The sequence below is a fragment of the Heptranchias perlo genome, chromosome 32 (assembly GCF_035084215.1).
Source record: "Heptranchias perlo isolate sHepPer1 chromosome 32, sHepPer1.hap1, whole genome shotgun sequence".
NCBI classification, from domain to species: Eukaryota; Metazoa; Chordata; class Chondrichthyes; order Hexanchiformes; family Hexanchidae; genus Heptranchias; species Heptranchias perlo.
In genome coordinates, this window is record NC_090356.1 from 29,516,440 (window position 1) to 29,522,766 (window position 6,327).

Below are 6,327 nucleotides of genomic sequence, written 5' to 3' on the forward strand. Positions count from 1 at the left end.
CTTTGGATCTAATACTATCCCTAATTTCTTTTGTAAGCCACGGTTGAGCCACCTTTCCTGTTTTATTTTTACGCCAGACAGGAATGAATAATTGTTGTAATTCCTGCACACGTTCTTTAAATATTACCCATTGCCTATCCACCGTCATCCGTTTTAGTAAAGTTCCCCAATCTATCATAGCCAACTCGCACCTCATACTTTCGTAATTTCCTTTATTTAGATTCAGGACCCTAGTTTCAGATTCAACTACTTCACTCTCCATCTTAATGAGGAATTCTATCATTGTAAACAATTTTACAACACCAAGTTATAGTCCAGCAATTTTATTTTAAATTCACAAGCTTTCGGAGGCTTCCTCCTTCGTCAGGTGAACGATGTGAAAATGAAATCCTCGAAATGAAATCGCATTTATAATTCACAGAACAATGCTTGGTGAGTACAGACAGTTTTTTCAACTGCCCGTTGCCAAGGCAATCAGTGTGCAGACAGACAGGTGTTACCTGCCAGGTCTCACAGAATATACAAATCACCAAAAAAAAACAACAAACAAAAAAAAACAGAGATAGAGAGGTAGAAACATAGAAAAGACAGCAACTGACCCGTTATATTAAAAACAGATAACAAGCATTGTTCTGTGAATTATAAATGCGATTTCATTTCGAGGATTTCATTTTCACATCGTTCACCTGACGAAGGAGGAAGCCTCCGAAAGCTTGTGAATTTAAAATAAAATTGCTGGACTATAACTTGGTGTTGTAAAATTGTTTACAATTGTCAACCCCAGTCCATCACCGGCATCTCCACATCATCGAATTCTATCATGTTATGGTCGCTCTTCCCTAAAGGACCCCACACAACAAGATTGTTAATTAATTCTTTCTCAGGTGGAAGAGGTCAAATGAGCTCATCAAGCATCCTCTGTTGATGTCAACATTGAAGAAGAGGATCACAAGGACAAGGAGGATGAGGATCACAAGGAAGAGGAAAATGAAGATGGGGACCCCATCACCAGAGCAGACATGCACATTGCTGCCTGTGATGCCCTCATATCTAACAGGATTTTATAACGAGATGTACAATATGAAGAAATTGACATACTCAGGCTACCTGGAACAACCACCACTGCCCACCCCACTTTGCACAAAACAGTCCTTCAAGCACGCATACATCCATTGTACATCCACCCAATGGGTGTCATCATGTCTTGGCGTTCGTGAGGAAGCAAATGAAAGGGTGACTTCACAGACGGGACGCAATAATGGCCAAGACATGGCAGTGGTGATAATGATCAAATTTAATGCGGCATAATAAAAAAAATATATAAATGAACATAACATTTCGTCAAACATCCTTGTGCATACCCTTGGTGAACTACAATTGCTTAACCTTTCTCTTTCCACCGCTTCCATGTGGGTGCATCGCCTGTGGCTTCAGCAGAGGTAGTGGAAGGTTGTTCAGATCTATTCCCTGACTGCTGAGATGCTCTCGGCCTACGCCCTCTGGGTTTTGGAGCCCTTGAGGGCCCTGCCAAAGACTGCTCCACCTCCATCTGCGCAAGGGCAGACTTGGCCATCGGGAGAGAAGGCAGCACTGAGGTTTGGGGGGGGGGGGGGAAAAGAGGGGAACGGGTGAAACGTGGGAGCGCTTTGAGTGCAGTCCCCACTATCATGTCTCCTTTCACCATCATCCCTCTCCTGGGCCAGCGCAACATCATTCCCACCACTCTGCTGGACAGCAGGTTGGTAAACAGATATGCCGCCTTGTAAGGCCACGGATCCATCATCAGGTATCTGTCATCCTGTTTAAGGCAGCAAACATGTTGGCATCCAGATACTACACGGCCATTGTCATGGCCTGCATAGAGAAATTTCAGAGCCATCTTAAAGCTCAATGGAGGCTGCCACTCTCTCCATTGCAGACATTCTTGCACTTACCTGCAACAACAATCCACTAGCACTGGAGGTGGACTCCTCCATCCTCTCTGCTATTGTGGAGGGTGTGTGTGTGGCACATTTTCCATTACCTCGCAAAGGTGCAGCTGTACCTCAATCATTCTCCTTCTCAACAATGGCCCACAGGGTTCAGCACCTGTGTCCAGCTGAGCAGAGCTTGGACAGGACGTGGACTTTCCACAGCTGCCCCTTCCACCAGTGTCTGCTCATGCACACTTGTGAGTGATGAATCATCAGGTGACAACTCAACTATCTGTCTAACAGGACCCACCAAAGTGCGAGTATTTGCGCTCGTGCGTTGCTCTATGTCCTGTGACGGTACACCCTCAGAAGGAACGAGCTCCTCTGAGGAATCGATGTCTTCCATTTCCCCTGATTGTTCTTGACTTCATGAAGGCCCTGGAAGACAACAGAAAGCAATATGAATTATTCATCGGAAAAGTGACAATCTTTCCAACGACCATACTGGGGTGTGGCACAGTTTGCTCATTGATAGGATCAATTCATCATGTGTGTGAAAGATGTTAAAGTTCTGTCAGCAGCCATCTGCGGGTTCCCAGTCTCTCCATCACCGATGGATAGGCATGCAATTGTCCCACTTATTTCCATGACCTCCTCCTCCACATCTGTCAGCTTCATTATATGTGGTGAACCACCTGGTTCTCTCCCTTGTCTTTTGCACTCTCTTCTCCTACAAGGGGAGAAAGAACAGACCCATGAGTGACTGAAGGTGACGTTTTCACCCTATGACTACATTGCTTTGGGTGAGGCTGACAATGAAACAGATGCATCAGTATCAGGATTGGGATGAGTGGCAGTGTTGGGTGCAGAAATGCAGAGTTAAGGAAATACATAGAAAGTGAAGGAAGTTTGATGCTGAAACTTAATTGGGTGTGAGGAGTTATGTAAAGGAGTAGGTGTGCTAACACAGAGTGTGGGGTGGGTGGGGGTTGTTACACGACACAGGATGTGGGTGAAGCAGCAAATGTACTTACATTTCCTGACCTGATTAGGTATTTAAAACACTTCCTGCACTGCACCCACGACCGAGGCACCATGCTCTTGCTGCTGACCAGTTCTGTCACATCCAGACATGCCTTATTGGTGGCAGAAGCAGGTTTCTTCCTCCTATCTCCTGGGTATAACACCTCCCTCCTGCCCCTCACAGCAGCCAGTAGTATCTCCAGGGTGGTGTCCGAGAACCTGGGAGCTGCCTTTCCTTTACATCCCTCCATTTCATTTTTGCCTTCAAAATCCATTTTTGCATTGGCCCTTTAAATAACGGGCTTTAAATCGTGTCATTCAGGTGCGCAGTACACCCGCTGCACACCTTGGAGACACGAGGCCCGGGACTAAAATTAAGCCCCTTCAATTGAGTTGCAATCGCACAATCCGATGAGCTCAAATTACTTCCGGGTTTCCCACGTGATTAATTACCCACCCGCTGGCTTCCTGCCTCCATGCTAAAATCATGCCCTTCGTGTTTACTGTGCCAGTGCTCGGTACTTTATTCCAAGAAACCATTCTAACCGCTGAAGTAGAGCTGGTGAGAGCTCTGGAAATGTTATAAGCTCCAAGGAGGATGATTTATTCTGTACACTCGATCTGATGAAATTGTAAACCTGCTTATAAAGACAGATTTATGATCTTACTCCAGGTACAACAGAAATGATATCTCCCTTTTATAGATATCTGATTTGCTGTATTTTCTAGCTTGACCAGGTTTTGTAAATAAAGTTGTTCCTTTATCTTAATTGCTAGTCTGGGTGTAATATTTTTCATCTACCTGAAGTATATGGGAGAGCAGAGGGAGACTGCGTTAAACCCAGGAGTAATATGGGAGATCAGAAAGAGGCCGTGTTTAATCCAGGCGTGGTGTGGGAGAGCAGGAGGAGGCTGTGTTTAATCCAGGAGTGGTGTGGGAGAGCAGGAGGAGGCTGTATTTAATCCAGGAGTGGTGTGGGAGAGCAGGGGGAGGCTGTGTTTAATCCAGGAGTGGTGTGAGACAACAAGAGGAGGCTGTATTTAATCCAGGAGTGGTGTGGGAGAGCAGGGGGAGGCCGTGTTTAATCCAGGAGTAGTGTGGGAGAGCAGGGGGAGGCCGTGTTTAATCCAGGAGTAGTGTGGGAGAGCAGGAGGAGGCCGTGTTTAATCCAGGAGTAGTGTGGGAGAGCAGGGGGAGGCCGTGTTTAATCCAGGAGTGGTGTGGGAGAGCAGGGGGAGGCCGTGTTTAATCCAGGAGTAGTGTGGGAGAGCAGGGGGAGGCCGTGTTTAATCCAGGAGTAGTGTGGGAGAGCAGGAGGAGGCCGTGTTTAATCCAGGAGTAGTGTGGGAGAGCAGGGGGAGGCCGTGTTTAATCCAGGAGTAGTGTGGGAGAGCAGGAGGAGGCCGTGTTTAATCCAGGAGTAGTGTGGGAGAGCAGGAGGAGGCCGTGTTTAATCCAGGAGTACTGTGGGAGAGCAAGAGGAGGCCGTGTTTAATCCAGGAGTACTGTGGGAGAGCAGGAGGAGGCCGTGTTTAATCCAGGAGGAGTGTGGGAGAGCAGGGGGAGGCCGTGTTTAATCCAGGAGTAGTGTGGGAGAGCAGGGGGAGGCCGTGTTTAATCCAGGAGTAGTGTGGGAGAGCAGGGGGAGGCCGTGTTTAATCCAGGAGTAGCGTGGGAGAGCAGGGGGAGGCCGTGTTTAATCCAGGAGTAGCGTGGGAGAGCAGGGGGAGGCCGTGTTTAATCCAGGAGGAGTGTGGGAGAGCAGGAGGAGGCCGTGTTTAATCCAGGAGTAGTGTGGGAGAGCAGGAGGAGGCCGTGTTTAATCCAGGAGTAGCGTGGGAGAGCAGGGGGAGGCCGTGTTTAATCCAGGAGGAGTGTGGGAGAGCAGGAGGAGGCCGTGTTTAATCCAGGAGTAGCGTGGGAGAGCAGGGGGAGGCCGTGTTTAATCCAGGAGTAGCGTGGGAGAGCAGGGGGAGGCCGTGTTTAATCCAGGAGTAGCGTGGGAGAGCAGGGGGAGGCCGTGTTTAATCCAGGAGGAGTGTGGGAGAGCAGGAGGAGGCCGTGTTTAATCCAGGAGTAGCGTGGGAGAGCAGGGGGAGGCCGTGTTTAATCCAGGAGTAGCGTGGGAGAGCAGGGGGAGGCCGTGTTTAATCCAGGAGTAGTGTGGGAGAGCAGGGGGAGGCCGTGTTTAATCCAGGAGTACTGTGGGAGAGCAGGGGGAGGCCGTGTTTAATCCAGGAGTAGTGTGGGAGAGCAGGAGGAGGCCGTGTTTAATCCAGGAGGAGTGTGGGAGAGCAGGAGGAGGCCGTGTTTAATCCAGGAGTAGTGTGGGAGAGCAGGGGGAGGCCGTGTTTAATCCAGGAGTACTGTGGGAGAGCAGGGGGAGGCCGTGTTTAATCCAGGAGTAGTGTGGGAGAGCAGGGGGAGGCCGTGTTTAATCCAGGAGTAGTACCACAACTGGGGTAATTGTTAATCTTTGGGTCCTCAGGGATAGGGAACAAAGAGATTTCAGACTATAGGGGACTGCCCCAGCCTGTTGAATATGAAAACTGTATATAGGAATCCTTAGCTAGTCCTCGGACCTACTTGTTTCTTACACTCTGGAATACCTGGAGTGGATGGGGGGAAAAAAGTTGGACAGGGCCTATTATTGGGCATAGGTAGCGTGATCCGCTAATACCCCCGCCCAATGGCCCCTGCGCAGGCAGGACGAGACTTTCGTCAGGCCTGATGACTTTACCAACAATCTGTGTTCCGAATCAGCATTAAACAAGGATTCACTGCAATTCGCATCTTCCACCAGCAGAGAGAGCCCCAATCTCTTAAAGGTAGCTGGTATCTGTTATTTGCTGAAAATGACAGTCTGCTGTTTGTCCCAAAAGAATCTGAATGGACATCAGACATTGCACACATAAAACACAGATGCAGGTCCCATCCCTATCTTTACAAACTGATGAGTTATGTTAAAACATTTAATTAAGTTTATGCACTAATAAATTCCACATTCTCCAATCGGCACGCCAGGCCTCACCAATCTGCCGATCTGAGTTGGTACCAGGCCTGCGAGAGAGTGTGCACCAAGATTCTCTGCTGATGCACTAGAGGCCTTGGTGCAAGAGGTGGACAGAAGGAGGGACATCCTATATCCACAGTGGGGCAAGAGGCCCTTCAGACATATACCCAAAAGACAGTGGGAGGGAGCAGGGGACGAAGTCAATGCCAGGTGCACAGCACCACGAACATGAATGCAGTGCAGGAAGAAATTCAATGCTTTGATACGAGTGGTCAAGGTGAGTGAGGTCAACTGTCAAGTGGCGTCTCCTACCAACTGCACCACACACTACACCCCCATCACCCACATACCAACAAACTCTTTCAATCAGTACTCAA

General features: G+C 48.7%; 1 long non-coding RNA gene across 1 annotated transcript; it reads right to left on the bottom strand.

Annotated features, from left to right (window-relative positions):
• Positions 1–1,276: 1,276 nt before the first annotated feature.
• On the bottom strand, positions 1,277–3,344 carry LOC137300872 (uncharacterized). The gene is made up of 2 exons (XR_010958173.1): positions 2,948–3,344; positions 1,277–2,643 (listed from the first exon to the last, which is right to left on the bottom strand). It is a non-coding gene; the product is annotated as an uncharacterized lncRNA (long non-coding RNA).
• Between the last annotated feature and the right edge of the window lie 2,983 nt (positions 3,345–6,327).